This window comes from Panicum virgatum, chromosome 8K (genome assembly GCF_016808335.1).
Source record: "Panicum virgatum strain AP13 chromosome 8K, P.virgatum_v5, whole genome shotgun sequence".
NCBI classification, from domain to species: Eukaryota; Viridiplantae; Streptophyta; class Magnoliopsida; order Poales; family Poaceae; genus Panicum; species Panicum virgatum.
This window is the reverse complement of record NC_053143.1, coordinates 24986943-25003139: the sequence shown is the minus strand read 5'-3', so window position 1 is coordinate 25003139 and position 16197 is coordinate 24986943. Positions and strand designations below refer to the sequence as shown.

Below are 16197 nucleotides of genomic sequence, written 5' to 3'. Positions count from 1 at the left end.
CTCGAATTTTCGACTGAGCCTACTTGGCGGTACAAATTCTGTTCTATATGCGCGTGAGTATCATCTTTTTAGTTATGGTTCCAAACATTATCCGGAAGTTTTAAATGTATTGAGACTGGCGATTGCAGTTCATTTTCTCCATAGCGGATCCATTGACATTCTTTTCCACTGTTTTGCTAAATAATAATTGCAAATTGCAATATGGAAAAGAGAAATTGAGCATGATTTCATGACATTTATAGAGTAGACGAAAGGTCATTAGGTTTACTGTTAGTGGTCAAGTGCAGAAACATGAACACGTATAGAAAAGAAAAGAAAGAAGACTAAGCACAAAAAGTATCAACCGTTGCTACTTGCTAGGGACTATTTGGTTAGGCATTTGTTTGGTTGATGCCACAACTATGCGAGGCACAATTTGTCAGGCATTTGTTTGGTTCATGCCTCAAACAGCAGAAGCGATGAGATGGAGAGGGGAGGGGGCGATAGGTAAGTGTGGTATTTAAAAACCTTGTGGCTGCAGACACTACATATAATCCCAGTTCTTATTTTACTCAATTGTTTCTTCAGTGATCAACTATCATATTTATGTCCTTAAAGCAAGTAAAGGCTCGGGAAATTGGATGATTGATTGAAGAGAGTACAGGGTACGATCATGTAAGGTTTATAGAATACACCCAATCAACGGAGATCCTTGCCTAATACATGTCAATCTACCATAAAACCCACGGCAACCTTGGCCAATAGGTCGGTGCCCAAAGCCCAAAGGGCTAGCCCAATCTACCACGCTAACACCTCCCGCAGTCTGATCGTCAGCCACTGTGCACATTCAGACTGGACCGAAACTTCGTGAACACCGAAGAAGGGAGGCCCTTGGTGAAGATATCTGCATACTGAGACGAAATCGGAACATGCAGAACCTTCAGATCACCGACGGCAACCCGCTCACGGACAAAGTGAATATCAATCTTGATGTGCTTGGTGTGCTGATGCTGGACTGGATTGGAGGACATGTAGACTGCACTGATGTTGTCGCAGTATACCAGTGTGGCGCGAAGGAGAGGTGCGTGTAGCTCCTGAAGGAGTTGGCGCAGCCAGGTGACCTCGGCGACACCATTAGCCACTGCTCGATACTCGGCTTCAGCACTTGATCAGGAGACGGTGTTCTGACGCTTTGAGAACTAGGAGATGAGATTGTCCCCAAGAAACACAGCATAGCCCGAGGTGGACTTGCGCGTATCCAAATAGCCGGCCCAGACAGCATCAGTGCAGACCTGGATCAGTTGAAGAAGACTGTCGCAGTAGAAGACCAAGGTGAAGAATGCCTCAAACATAGCAGAGAATCCGTTTGAGAGCTGCAAGGTGAGGCTCCCTAGGGTCGTGCATGTGAAGACAAACCTGCTGCACAGCGTAAGCGATATTCGGCCATGTGAACGTCAAGTACTGTAGAGCACCATCAACTATGGCCACCATAGGATTAGTATCAACTGGAGTATAACACAGCTTGCACTTTGCCATCCCAGCACGATCAAGGATCTCCAGCATATACTCTTTCTAAGAGAGAAGACCATCACCACAATGCTAAACATGCATACCGAAGGAAGTGATGCAGTTCACCGAGGTCCTTCAAGAGAACTCCTGCTAAAGAGCTGAAATAATCCGCCAAAGATCTAGGGACGAAGTAGTGAGGACAATGTCATCAACATATAGCAACAAATAAGCTGTGTTCAGTCCACGCTAGTAAACAAAGAGGGAAGTGTCCGACTTGGCTTCCAGAAATCCAGGAGAGAGTAGGTGCATGGCAAACCGACTGTACCAAGCCCGAGGAGCCTGCTTCAACCCATATAAGGATTTGTTCAGACGACAAACGAAGTCCAGATGGGTGGGATCCTCAATACCAGACGACTGCATGCAATATAGTGTCTCAATCAGTGTGCCATGCAGGAAGGCATTCTTAACATCAAGCTGGTGAACATGCCAACGATGAGAGAGAGCCATAGAGAGCAATGTGTGAACAGTAGCCAGCTTCACCACAGGACTGAAAGTTTTCGAGAAGTCCATACCAGGCCACTGGGAAAAATCACGAAGAACCCTGTGTGCCTTGTACCGCTCAAGAGATTCATCCGCCTGGAACTTGTGCTTGAAGATCCACTTCTCAGTAATAATATTGGCCCCGGCAGGACGAGGCACAAGATCCCAAGTGTGATTCTACAACAGAGCCTCAAGTTCCTCCACCATAGCCGCTCGCCAATTAGGATCGGCCAGAGCGCTACGGTAGGTCTTCGGGATGGGAGACAGAGAGACATTCAATAGCGCGACGCGCGTTGCCATGATGTGCTCGTTGCTCATTGTAGGAACAGCCACAGCGCCCTTGGACAAGGAGGTGGGCTGTCAGGAGCAGGAGCGGGAGCGGGAGCATGATAGTGTGGGCAGCGCGAGTACACCTTGGTGATCTCGTGCGTCAGAGGGATGAACTCGGGGGGCCGCAGCCAGGGGTGGGAACCCAGGCGGCGGACCATGGGGCACGCGGGGTGCAGTAGTGGTCGAGGTAAGAGTGTCGACGATGTCGAAAGGGGCCGTGCATGGCGTGAGAGGTGGGGTACTTGGCGCGCGCCGCGTAGGCGGGACAGAGAGCGCGCGTACCGGTGACCCGGATGGTGAGGCCATGTGTGGCGCTGGCGAGTCCGGCCAGGACTCCAGTGGGGCCGCGCATGGTGCGGCGGTCGGGGTACTCGGCGCGCGCCGCCCAGGCGGGACGTAGAGCACGCGCACCGTGGACCTAGGGGGGACGCTAGAGGCTCTGAGGCCCTAGAAGAGGCCATAGAGGGACCCACAACTATCACGACGGGACAAGTGGGGGGCATCGAGAGAGGAACCTGCTGGAAAAACTTTGTGCGTCGATCCAATAGGAACAGACACAACGTCAATAGCATCCAAAAACTCAAAGTCCGCAGCTTGGCTTGGGCTGTCACGCTCAGCGAAGGGGAAGGCAGTTTCATCAAAGATGACATGCAGGGAGATGATGACTCGATTTGTAGAAAAATCAAGGCAGCAGTATCCTTTGTGATGAGCAGAATAGCCAAGGAAGATGCACAGGGTAGAGCGGGGAGCGAGTTTGTGGGGAGTAGTAGCAGAAAGGTTTGGGTAACACTTGCAACCGAAGACGCGAATTGGTCATAAGCCGGTGGTTTGCCCAGGAGGGCAAGGTGCGGCGTGGAGAAGGCAAGGGTCTTGGTTCAAGATGTTAAGGAGGGAGGTCAGAATGGAGAGGGCCTCGACACAGTAACAAGGAGGCATTGAGGCCTGAAATAGTAGGGAGCGAACGACATTATTTATGGAGCGAATAATACGTTCAGCTTTACCATTTTGAGGCGAAGTGTAGGGGCAAGACATTCGAAGATGAATCCCTAGTGAGGAAGAATGTGTAGGTGCTGGAGTTATCCCATTGTCGCACAAAACCGCCTTGACGCAGGCGCCAAACTGAGTGGTGGTGTAGGTGAGGAAGTTGGAGAGCGCACTGAATGTGTCAGACTTAAAGGGAAGAAGAAAAGTCCATAAGTAATGAGCGCAATCATCAAGTATGACCAAATAATATATGAAGCCTGAGACGCTAACAATAGGAGACGTCCAAAGATCACAATGAATAAGATCAAACTGATGATTAGCACGAGACAATGCATATGAAAGGGCAGATGAACATGTCACCCTAACCGACAAGCATGACATAACTGTGAACAATCCTCTAACTGAAAGGAGAGACTAGATGCGAGCTTTGACAAAGCCTCATGACCGGGGTATCCAAGACGCCGATGCCACAGTGGAGAGGTAGCGTTGGTGACAAAGGAGCGAGCTGGTGGGAGGCGCAGAGGGTGCAGTGGCCCAGAGCTATTGCACCTAACTATCTCTATCTATGATGGAAGGGCCTTCACAGAACAACCAGCGGGTCAAACTCAATAGAGCAATTGTTATCGGTAGTAAACTGGCGGACAGAGATAAGATTTGTAATAATCTACAGTGACACAAGAACATTATTAAGATGCAAAGAAGGAAATAACTCAGTGGAGCTAGTGGCAGTGATAGGAATAACAGAGGCATTACCGACAACAATGGATGAAGGAGCAGGATACCGCAGGGAGGAGGCATGCGAAAGTATGTGAGGTAGATAGGTCATGTGAGAAGTAGCACCTGAGTCGAAGTACCACTTGTTGGAGGGAGGCTAGTTTAGCGATGTCGGGTTGAACGCTGAGGCCAGTGACTGTTAGTCCCAGGAGATGAGGCCGGCCATGGGGTCGTACAGCACTGGGGTTGTCCACTGGCCGGCCCCATCAGTTGCTGCAGGAGAGGCAGCAGCTTGCTGCTACTGCGGGACGACGTACGACAGATGCTGCTGAGTGACGAATGCCTGCTACTGTTGAGGTCACGGCTGTGGGATGGGCGCCAGAGGTGGGCGGGGACCAGGCCACATCAGGATAGTCCCCGTCCAAGGGTTGTAAAAGGTGCGCCAGGTAGCGCCATGTGCAGCGCTCTTGGCGCCAGGCGCGCCGCCAGCCTACTTTGGCTGTGCGCCAGGAGCACCCAGGCATGTTTCACCACTGTTTCTGCCACCGCGCTTGCTGCGACGGTTGGCAGATTTGTTACCGGCGCTGGAGGTGTTGCCACCCCCTCCCTCCAATCCCGAGGCGGGTGCAGTCTTGGTGGAGGCGGTGAGGGCGGCGGTTGGAGCTAGCGATTCTCCAAGGTGATTTCCTCAAGGATGACGTCATCACGGCCTCCAGGAAGCTGGAGAAGGGGCGAGCGTGCCGAAGGAGAGTCTCGAAGTGGGTGAAGCGCTCATTGAGGCCGTGAATCACGTTGAGGACGAGAATCCGGTTAGTGATCGCCTTACCGAGGGCACCGAGGTTGTCGGCCATCTTCTTCAGGCGGCAGCAGTAGTCGGTAACGGAGAGGTCGCCTTGGACAAAGTTGTAGAACTTCATCTCAAGCAGGATGGAGCCCGCCTCCCGGTTGCCAAGGAACTGGGACTCCACAGCAAGCCAGGCGTCTCTGGCAGAGGAGCCTTGGGACGAGATGATCTCGATGAGGTCATTAGTGAGCGTCTCGAGGATCCAAGACTAGACTACGTAGTTCATGCGAGTCCAGTCGGGCGAGGCGGCGACAGGGGCATCGAGGTGGACATGATCCTAGAGGGAGAATTTGCCGAGGGTGAGTAGAAACTGATCACGCCAGCGGTTGAAGTTACCGGAGTCGACGTCGAGAATGATGGGGACGAGGCTCTGGATGTTGGTGACGGCGACCGCCTGCACATGTAGATTCTAGAGGGCAGCAGCCTCGTGAAGGAACATGGCGACATGAAGGTCGACGGGGCCATCGTTGCTGTCGAGGGGCGGCGGCTTGGCAGGGGCGATCGCAGCCTGGGCAGCAGCACGCTCAAGGGCCGCATGAGCCAGGGCAGTGTTGCGGGTGCGGGTGGCGGCCGCGACCTCCTCCTCAGCCTAGAGGGCGTGCACTAGGGCAGCGTCGCGAGCATCCTGGAGCTCCTTGGCAAGGCGCTGGGCCTCTAGAGCGGCGGCATGGTGGCCTCTGGGCAGCCCGGCGAGTGAGCTCGTCATCCTGGGCGGCCTTGGTAGCTGAAAGCATCTAGGCCCCTAATTCGAGTTTTGTTAATTAATGACAACATTTATGGACTAACAATATCTTGAGAGAAAAATGAGTATAAGTTGGTCCATGGATGAACGAGTGAATATTGATATTACTGGAATATTTTGAGATGATGATTCAAAGGAGGAGCTCAAGGCAAAGGTATATGATAGGGCTTTTCTATTTTGCCGGTCATGAGGTGATTAGAGGATGATATATGACCGGATTAATAGGATAAATAGCCGTACTATCAAGAGGGGTCGTTATGCCTTTGCTTGATCATTCTCTAGTGCTATTTTGCTCAAATTTCAGTGTTGCATGCATGAGGGTTAACAACATTTGAAAAATGGCAAAGCAAGTTTGAAAAGTGTGAGCTGACTGCATTGGGCGGATGGTCCTCCCCTCCTTTGAAAAATTTGGACAGAAACAAGGGTTTCTGTGTAGCGCTGAACGGGTCACCGGTGGACGGTCCGGTCCCTATGGGAGGACGGTCCGCTAGCCATTTTGAGCTGGCGGACAGAAACATTTGTGTTTCTGGTTGGGGCTGGAAGTGGTACAGCGGACGATCCGCCAAGGGTGAGCGGACGGTCCGCCCCCTCTACTTCCATTTTGGTTAGAGACGTTGTCTCTCTGAGTTGCCGAAGTGTTTGAACGGCGGACTGTCCGCCCCTAGGGCGCAGATAGTCTGCGAGTGCTGTAACGGTCGACTCTGACACGCACTAATTGCAGATATAGCCATTAGTTTTGAATGGCAGACAGTCCTGTTTTTGTGAAACGGATAGTCCGCGATAACTTTGTTTTCACGCGTTTTGAGTGTAACGGCTAGTTTTCGAGGGGGTCTCTATATATATCACTTGTCCGGCCGTGGGGGAGCTCTCTTGGCCTTTTGAAAAGCATTCTTGACACACTTGAGCTGGTTTCCCCCTCTCTCACACAATCTTTGCTTAGGGATTGCATTCTTGTGAGTGCGAGAGCATCCTAGTGCATTGCATCAAGAATTTGAGCTTTGTGGCACTAGGGAATCTTCAAGCAAGCATCATCGACTTGTTACTTTTGGGAGTTGCCGCTCCCTAGACGGCTTGGAGAAAGTGATTTCGTGGAGCCCTTCAAGAAAATTGTGGAGGAGCCCCGAAATTGGTTGTGAGAGGTCTTTGTGCTCACCTCGCCGGAATGGTGAAGAGTAACTCTAGTGGAATCGAGGTTTGGAGAGGTTCATTGATTCAAGCCGGCTCAAGATCAAGGGGAGTCTTGATAGAGGAGCCGTTGATTCTTTGAATCCACCTCAACGTGGATTAGGGGTGACCAGCAAGTCATCAACACCACGGGAAAAATTTCTTGTGTCGAGCTCGGTTACTTCTTTCCTTATTTCAATTCTTGCAATTTACTTTTCTAGCACTTTGATTTGTTTCTTGTCACCCTAGGTTGCAAACCTCACTAGAGATAGTTTTTACTAGACATAGGAGCTCTCTTGTTTTACTAATTAAAATTCTATAGTGTTTGTGTTTGAAGTTAAAAATCGCCTATTCACCTCCTCTAGTCGGTGTCCTTGATCCTACAGTAGCAGCGGTCGGAGACGGCTGTGTGGCGCGGGCCATGGAGCAGCGCGACAGAGGGCGCAACACGGCGAGAGAGGTCGGCGCACTACGGCAGCGGAAGAGGAGAAATCCGAGAGGAAACTCGGACTCTTGATACCTTGAAAGCAAGTAAAGGATCGGAAAATTGGATAATTGATTGAAGAGAGTTCAGGGTACAATATATAGGCAAGAATGGTCTAGGGTTTATAGAATGCACCCAATCAACGGAGATCCTTGCCTAATACACATCAATCAACCATAAAACCCACGGCAGCCTTAGCCAATAGGCCGGCGCCCCAAGCCGAAAGGGCTAGCCTAGTCTATCACGCTAACATGTCCAATATACTCGAACAAACTCTCCAAATGATTACTAATGCGATGTCCTTACTATAAAGTGTCACCTTTAAAATGTAGAAATTAAATTGAAAGCAACAAAAAATTAGAGGTAAAAAGTAGCCATTGATGATCTTAAAAAACATTCCACTTAATGTGACACTATCATCCGACACTAAGCACTCACGGATGTAGTAATCCAAAATAAGTCTCTAAATTTTACGGAAAATGGATTGGTTCAGTCCTCAAGAACTTCACACACTTGATGCACATTCTTAATTATTAGATCAGAGTGCTAACAGTGATTAACACTGTGAGGTGAAACTGTGACATTTCAAAAGAAATTCTTCCCTTCAAGATTTCAAGCTGCGTACATCAACATAATGAAAACAACATGATGATCTTTCGCATAGCTTGGAAACAATTGTATCTCTAAGATGCCATTCTCCAATAATTGTTCACGTCCTATCATTCCATTTATCAAACACCAGCGACTTGGGTCATACACAAACAGACATATACTACTATAACTTAGACTGAATACGCTGCAATGTTAACTTTGCCAAGTCCTTCCGTAAAATTTTACCCGCTGCATTTTTTGGTATTGAATTCACAAAGAAGATATGGTGTATTTGCTTATAGCGCACAACCTGCGCAATGAGTAATAACGTTAGGTCCATCGCTACAAATTATTGATTATATAATTGTTGTATTGAGGCATATACCCGTTTAGCGACAAATTCTTTGATTTGTGCTTCATGCAAAATGCTTCCTGAGCGGCTAACGATGAATGCTACTGGCAACTCCCCAGCCTGATCATCAGGATATCTGTATGAAGAACAGTCAGCTTGCACTTTTCAGTTTTCACTAGTGTCTTACTAGAGCAGATTTGTCTCATGTTGTGGCATGTATGCTTACGGCACAACTGCAGCTTCATCAATATCTGGGTGTGTCTGAAGCAAGCTTTCAAGTTCTGCGGGAGGAACCTGCATTAAACAAATGCCATCAGGAGAGAAGCCATGTTGACACTGCAAGTCCGTAACAGATGGACTGTTAGGACATGAGATTGTTGTAGAATAATCCAAAGCGTAGTGGTTAGTGGTTACCTGGTAGCCTTTGTACTTAATTAACTCTTTAAGCCGATCAACAACAAAAACTATTCCATCTTTGTCAATATAACAAAGATCTTCGGTTCTCAATCAACCTTCACTATCCATGAGCTTAGATGTTGAATCCTCATCACCAGCATAACCTATGCTAGTGCTCAAAAGAGACAAATCAAGATCAGGCACCTTATTATGCATAGGCACAATTATGAAAATTGATGTAGAATCATATAGTTCGAATTGGCAGACAGCACCCATCAAGACACCACATAAAAAATGCTAACACAAAATTTCTTATGAAAAATTCGCATATTCTTTTGCATGTATCCTAATTTGTAAATAACCGCAAAGGCTGGTAACATCTTTGGTGGCTTAAAGAACATCCATCAACAAAAAGACTGTTTAAAACACAGAATGTTGAAATGATTGTCAACTTTAGGCAAAACATTGAAAACTTCCTAGTAGTCTGGACATATGTGAGTTTTAGAAAAATGGCACATGTGCAAACATATCTGAATTCGCTGTGCATCCGTTCAAAAACTACACCTGCGAGGGGCAAACCGCCCCTAAGCATTAATGTAAGAAGAAGATCTCTCATGCAGGCTGAGAAAACTCCCAAACCTCTGCCTCACCTAATTCCATGTGCTTTGACGTGTAGGCAGGTGAGGGGATTTTTTTAACCTCAGCATGAAATTCGCTCCCACCGGAAGTGAAACTCAGGATCTGAGAAGTGCTACCGAGGCCGGCTAACCAATCCGGCTAGTCACCGTTCAAACTATAGCTATCAGAACAAGGTCCTGTTAAAGCATGTTGTTGTTGATATGAGCAAAATGAATGTAGCATATTTTTTTTCCCTAAATGGCATCTATGGACCTAGCTTTCATCACAAACGGCCCTCGGACCCAAAGCTCCCCTAGCACACCAGGAGGCAGGGCAACCCCTGTTTCAGGATGAACAATCTTTGCTTGAGCACCCCATGAAAGATGACCCGCTGACCCAATTTGTGCACTTTCTGCCTCTCCAACAGCACGGCAAAAACCAGATGTAGTCTCTATAAGACCATATCCCTGTTGCTGTAGGAAGAAACAATTAGTATCCATAATTTATAGATAAATCTACTTGGCCCATTGACCATTGTTGTATATGGTTATTAGTAACATTTAAGTCCAAGTGATCACATTTTATGGTGGAACATGAATAATTGTATCATGTATCAACAATACCTACTTAAGTAAAACTGAAAGACATGAACTTTGCAGAAGCAAAATCAACCTGCAAAAGGCATACGCCAGGAAATTTGTGCAAGAAGCGCCGAATGAGCTCAGTCGCGAGGGGGGCGCCACCGCAGTTCACTGCCTGCAGCGTGGCCACGCGAGCAATCAAACTCTCGTCCTCCTCCGCGGCCCGCACAATCGCCAATAGCGCCGGTGGCGCCAGCGCGAGCTGCGTGGCCCCAAATCTCCCTACCGCAGCGAGCACCTCTCTGCCGTCGAATCTCCTCGCAGCACTAGTGTATTTGCTGAAAGCGCCACCCTGAGGCAGAACGTAAAACTGTATACGTGGGAGAGAGGCACGACGAGCATCAGCACCTCTGCAGTCGCCGCTGCCCGTGTGGCATTAGAGGCCATGAGGTTGCGGTGCGTCAGAACGACCGCCTTGGCGCGTCTGGTGGTGTCGAACGAGTACAGTATCGCCGCCGGGTCCAACTAGCGGGTCACCACATCTGTCCCGGCGGCCGTGTCGTCCTCGTCACAGGCTTCGTGGAAGAAGGAAACAAATCTTGCTGAGTCGAGAAGCACGGTGTTGAGGCCGAGAGGGAGCTTGCCTGCGGTGGCCTTGAAGGCGAAGGCAACGGAGGGGCCGGAGAGTGATGAGGCCGGAGATCTCACCGGCGGTGAGGGCTGGATTGGCCGGGGACACGACGGCGCCGACGGCCATGAGCGCGTAGTAGAGCACAGGGATGTGGACGCGGGGCGGTGCCAGGACAAAAGCGACGTCACCGCGGGAGACGCCCAGGCGGGCACGCAGCGCGCGGCGGGCGCGCGGACCCAGGAGAGGAAGGCAGGGAAGGGGACGGCCTCGCCAGTTGCGGCATCGTTGAGGGCTGGGCGGGAGGGGAGCGCGGCGGGTAGCAGGGAGAACATGAAGGCCGGGAAGGAGAGCGGGAGGTCGGCCCGCGGCAGCGGAAGCGGCGGGCGGATGCTGTGGAAGGTCCTAGTGGTGGCGCAGTAACCGCTGCGGGGGTCAACTTGGGCCGCAGGCAGCGGCATGGTTGATTCACCGATTGGTGCGACGACGAGTCGGGCACGTAAAGAGGATATTTGACATCGAATTCGTACGGCTCATGTGTTTTTACATTCAATTTGCCACCTTTCCAAATGTAACCCTCCGTCTCTGAATTCTTTTGATTTGGGAGATTTCTTCGTCTTTTCTTTTTGAATGCATTTCACTATGTAAGAAACACTCAAAAACGGCAACACGGTTTATAGACGCGTATCCTATAATTCATTGGAACTCGCGTCTCCTATTAATCAGCTAAAAAGTCTCCACAAATAACCCGCGTCTTGTATGTACTATAAGTATAGGAGATGCTTGTTGTAAGCTCGGGTCTCCAATAAATTCACCAGTTATAGGAGACGTGGATTCCCAGCACGCGTCTCTTGTATGTGTGTAGCTCGAACCTGAACTTCTTATGCAATCTGGTTGAATGCTCTTGCGTCCGTGCCCACTCGCTATCACCCACCGTGCTGCACCACCCACCCCGCTCCCTTCTCTCTCCGTCTCCCTCCTGAGTCTCCATTCCTCTCCTCTCCCAGATCCAGCAAAACCCTAGCCTCCGCCCGCCATGGCCCTCGCGCTGCACCTCAGGCGGGCCCTCGCCGCCGCCTCTACCGCGGCGCCCCTCCTCCGCTCGTCCGCCTCCCTCACCTGTTCCCTCCTCCTCGCGTCACCCTCCTCCCCAGCTGCACCGCTCCCACTGCTCCGGGGCGGTGATGGGGCTCTTGCGGCTCCACTCCGCGCTCGTCATCTCCTTCTGCTCCCTCACACCGGCCGCCTCCGACCCGCGCCCCCCCGACGCCCGGCCTCCCGTGAAGGCACCTCCGACCTGGGGGCCGCCGCGCGTCCCCGCCCCCGACCCCGAGCCAGCCCGCCGGCACCACTGCCACTGCCAGCCCACGCTCGTGCGCTCGGATCTCGGACGGAAGCCGTCACTCCAGTAGCCCGGCGAGTGAGCCTACGCGGCGGATTCCCAGTGTGCTGTAGCTTGATTTGTTTTTGTTCCTTGTCAATTTGGCGTCGAGCTGCAGCTTGGTTTCTGCTTCAAGCTTTTGCCTTCAGATTCCAGTGCATTATCAGTTGGTGTGCTTGGCTGGTTTGTTGTGTTCTGCAGGTTTTGTCAGTTTAGTAGCTGCAGCAAAAGCTCGACCAACAGGCAAGCAGCTTGCAGCTTAAGCAGGTAATTAGCAGGGACAGTAGCTCTGTTAATTTCTTTGCTGCAGTTTGGTTATCTTGTTCACGGGAATTTTGACTTGCTAATTGTCCTATATATGATCTATAGCTGCCTGTTTTACAATTCCTGTAGCTGCCCTTTGCTTTTCGCTCCTGAGCAACATTGTTTATTTCATATGAGATGTCACTTTCAGGCTCTAGTAATGTAACTGTTGGGTGCTTTGTTTATTCATTGCTTGGTTGCTTTGGCCGGTCAAGTGAATAGTTGATTAGCTTGCTATCTAAATGAATTTGAGCTCCTGTATGTTATCTGCATCTTGCTTGAACACTTAAGTTAATTAGCTACTGCATTTGGTCTGAATTTTTTCTGTCAATGGTAGCTCGGCTCGTTTGCTTGGCTTTTCATTCAGCTCATAGCAGTTTGGCTCGATCTCTGTTCTTGAGCAGCTGTCAGTGACTTGTTTATTTCAGTTTGCATCTATAACAATTCTAGTACATATTGCTCTTGTGATGACTGCTAGCTCTAGTACAACTGGTCTTAACTTGATCAGTGATTACATACAGAATAATCAGGCTGGTGAAGCAGATCACTTTGGAGGATGCTGAAGCGGAGGTACTTGTCACTGCAATTTTTCAGCAACTCATTCTGTTTTGTTCATTCATTTTTTGTGGTTATTTCATTCAGAATATCTTGTCAGAATCCCTTCCAGGATCTTTAGGAAATGAAGCGCGGCACCATGTGGCAGGATCATCGCCCACGACGTCGCAGCTCAACTTTACTCATTTTTTTTCTTAAGATGCATAACCCGCTTAATGCTCGAAATCTTTCCATAGTTAACCTTGAGTCATGTGTTTATGATATTGATAACTGGGTTTTGTATTATTTTGTGATTTGAGATACTATTATTTCTCATTGAATCTGATATGCTAATTGTATTACCACGGAGATGGAAATGTACCCGCTTCATCTATTCAAAAGTACCTTGTGCAGAAGCTAGTCTTCCAAGTGAGTCTGAGAGGGGATATGAGTCCTGAGTGTCTTGTGCTATCTGGAATCTGGAGTGATGAGCCAAACTTGAAAAATATTAGCTTCCCTCAAGTTTTCCCCCCAAATACAAATCATACATGGCATTGCATATCTTAAGCTGTTCTTTGTAGTTTATCTGATGGTACCATAGCACAATCATTTTCCCTCTTGTTTATTTTGTCTTTTGCAGTGGCGATGAGTCTCCTGAAGATGCACAAGGCAGTGCTTGTACTTCTTTTAGTCGGTAGTTAAATCAGTAGATAAGATTCAATTGTTTTCCACTACTTGTCTTTACAATACTTGATTCTGATGAGGACATGACAAGTATGCATATGGGAAAAAATGGTGAATGGCATAAAGATGGAGACCTATAAGGTTTTTCAAGTCGAGAAGGCCCAAAGCTTATCCGGTTCGAGTCCCCAAGGTGGAGGCTCAAAACAGCTCAAGTTCGAGTCCATCTTGGAGTCTAGGAGCAGTCCGCATAAAAAATGATGCCCAGGTCGCATACGGAGTCCATTTTGGACGTTCTTTATATGAATCTGGTTTCAGGCCCAAATTCATTGGGAGTCAACGAGAATCGTCGAAACAATGACATCCAGAATCTGTCAGGGCGCTGCGCCGCCGTCTTTTAGGCTGTTGTACCATGTATCGTGTCGGGCCAAGTGGCCTAAGTGGTGGACGCCCTCTTGGCCACCACCAGCAACCCTAGGATGTCCCTTAGGGTATAAACTCAATAGCCGCCGCCGATAATGATAGGGTTTTGTTTGGTCTTGTATTTTCCTTCGAGGAACAGATATTGTATCGTTGTATCTGTGGCGACAAGTCCTTATACATTGATCCAGGGCTCCCGTTCTTTATTTCCTCCACTGTGTCGATTAGTCCTTCGGAATCGAGTTCTTGAACCCTTGTGTTTCGCTTCATCCATATTTGCAATATCAGATTGCATGATTACATCTTCTTGCTTGTGTCCTTCGATTTGCTTGCAGGAAAAGCTTTCTCGGAAAAGCTTTCTCGGCGAGGTCAATTAAGTTGTGCTTGGTTGATAACCAATAGAGCAATGGTGTAGCAGTTGCAGGGTTCGAATCGTGCTGATTTGAAGCTGGATCGTCAACGTCGAGTCCTCCACCAATCAAATTTATTCCTACCTCTCGGAAGATCGGGTCTACTCTTCATCAAGTGGTATCAAGATTCCAGGTTGCTCGTGAGGTATTATCGTGTTTTTCCTCTTTAGATTCATTCGTGTTCATCACCTATAGTCCATAAAAAGTCTTAAAAAATTTGTTTTCACTGTCCTATAACCCCTTTTGTGCCCCACAATTTTTTAGTTCAGTTTGCTTTTTTGAATTTTAGTCCCTCGTTGTGTTGTCGTGTCTAGATTTTGTTTGTGGTTTAGTGTCAACTCTTGCTTTCGATTTGCACTCAGCATAAGTTATAAAGTGAGAGAGAAAAGAATTTTTTTCCACCACCTGATTTGGTTGCTACATTTATTGGAGAGGACAATTTGAATCACTTGTATTTGGTTTTCATTGTTTACTCATAGACAAAAGAGAAAAGAACAAAAGGCAAAGGTGCAAAAAAAAGAAGAATAAGCCGCACCAAAAAAAAAGAGAACAACGAAAAGAAAGAAATTCAGATGTGATTGCATCCTTTGTGTTCCTGTGCAGTGCTATATTGTTGTTTGCTTGAACTAGATCCAAGACGAGTTTAGGCCGACGACATAGACTAGCTTGGGACTACTTTTCAGTCTTACAATTCTGAATTGAAATTTTGATATTCCTTACTATCATATTGTGTCTTCCCAAAACTCCACATATTACTTCTGTCAGCACAAGTTCACCTTGCAACTGTTACACTCAAGCTTGACAACGGATTGTGCTGCCTGTTGGTTTTGGTAAGAACACTTGCAAGACGATGGTAAGCCGCTTGGGATATTGTATTCCACTTTCACCACCACCCAGTAGTTGTTAGTTGATAGGGATAATACTTTTGTGTTGTCTTTTGCTGTCTTCTAACAATGACAACAATGACAGGTTGTTCATATCCACCGACCTATGATGGTATAGGTGCGGACGAGTGCATGGAGCGGGAGATTGTCATAGATAACATATTTGCTACTCGCTTTATGTGTCCAAGGAGGAAGATAAAAAATGTATCCAGTGTTTTGAGATATTTTGCTTTATCTTGGTGGGAGTCTTTAGATCCATTAGATAAACCTCAAACTTGGGATGATATGAAAATTGTTATGAGAGAAAATTTTGTAAATCTATTTCTTGTTATTAATTCAAATGATGAGGTGTTTTAGTTAGATGATCAATTTATTGTTGTATCTCTTGGTATGACTAACCTTTTGCAGGATTCTGAACAAATGCAAGAGGACAAGAATTGTGCGAAAGAAAATGAGGAGCTCACAACCTCATGTGCCAATTCAGAACCATCACCTCACAGTTCACCTAGTACTCCTGCTGAAAATGAGAGTAAAGGTAATGAGAGTACAACTACAATAACGGATGGTGAGACTTTTCTCGATGTGTTGAATTTTTCTACCAATCATGCTAGCAATTGTTAGCGGAACCTCCTCTTGATCTTCTTTTGTCACAAGATGACTTGCTCGATTTTCCTTGTGATAAATATGATTTGTGTGACAATACTTCTGCTATACATGTTTTAAAACCACACACTTGCGCTGAAATTAAACATGTTATTCATATGGCTAATGCAAACGATGAGCTCAAACTATTGTTTTCTTTAAATATATTGAGTTACATATAATTTGATGTTTTGTGTAATCTTAGTGATTTGGAGGAGCAATTTTTTGAACATGCTGAGTTGCCATGGTGTTCTAGACATACATATCATGCTATTGGTCCATTTTTGTTGCCTCTTTACCAGCGGGTAATAGTGGAGGATGTCCTCATTATTCCCACCTCCTTAAACAAGGGCCCAGCTCTGACACCAAATGATGAGTCCGGCTCAGGTGGGGTTGGTTGAAAACCCCGACACACGGATCCGGATTTGCCAAATCCCGCAATCTTAGCACCGGCATCCAAAATTACGACGCACCGATCTGGCATAC

At 47.8% G+C, this 16197-nt stretch overlaps 1 long non-coding RNA gene and 1 pseudogene across 4 annotated transcripts; one reads left to right on the top strand and one right to left on the bottom strand.

Annotated features, from left to right (window-relative positions):
• Positions 1 to 8065: 8065 nt before the first annotated feature.
• On the bottom strand, positions 8066 to 10806 carry LOC120646233 (annotated as a pseudogene).
• A 545-nt stretch (positions 10807 to 11351) lies between these two features.
• LOC120644262 lies at positions 11352 to 15429 on the top strand. Of its 4 annotated transcripts, XR_005663549.1 has the most exons (5): positions 11355 to 12104; positions 12662 to 12710; positions 12796 to 14330; positions 14951 to 15038; positions 15155 to 15390. It is a non-coding gene; the product is annotated as an uncharacterized LOC120644262 (long non-coding RNA). The 4 variants fall into 4 exon arrangements; XR_005663547.1 differs by having other exon boundaries at positions 11352 to 12104; positions 12796 to 15038; positions 15155 to 15429; XR_005663548.1 differs by having other exon boundaries at positions 11356 to 12104; positions 14951 to 15390.
• Positions 15430 to 16197: the final 768 nt, after the last annotated feature.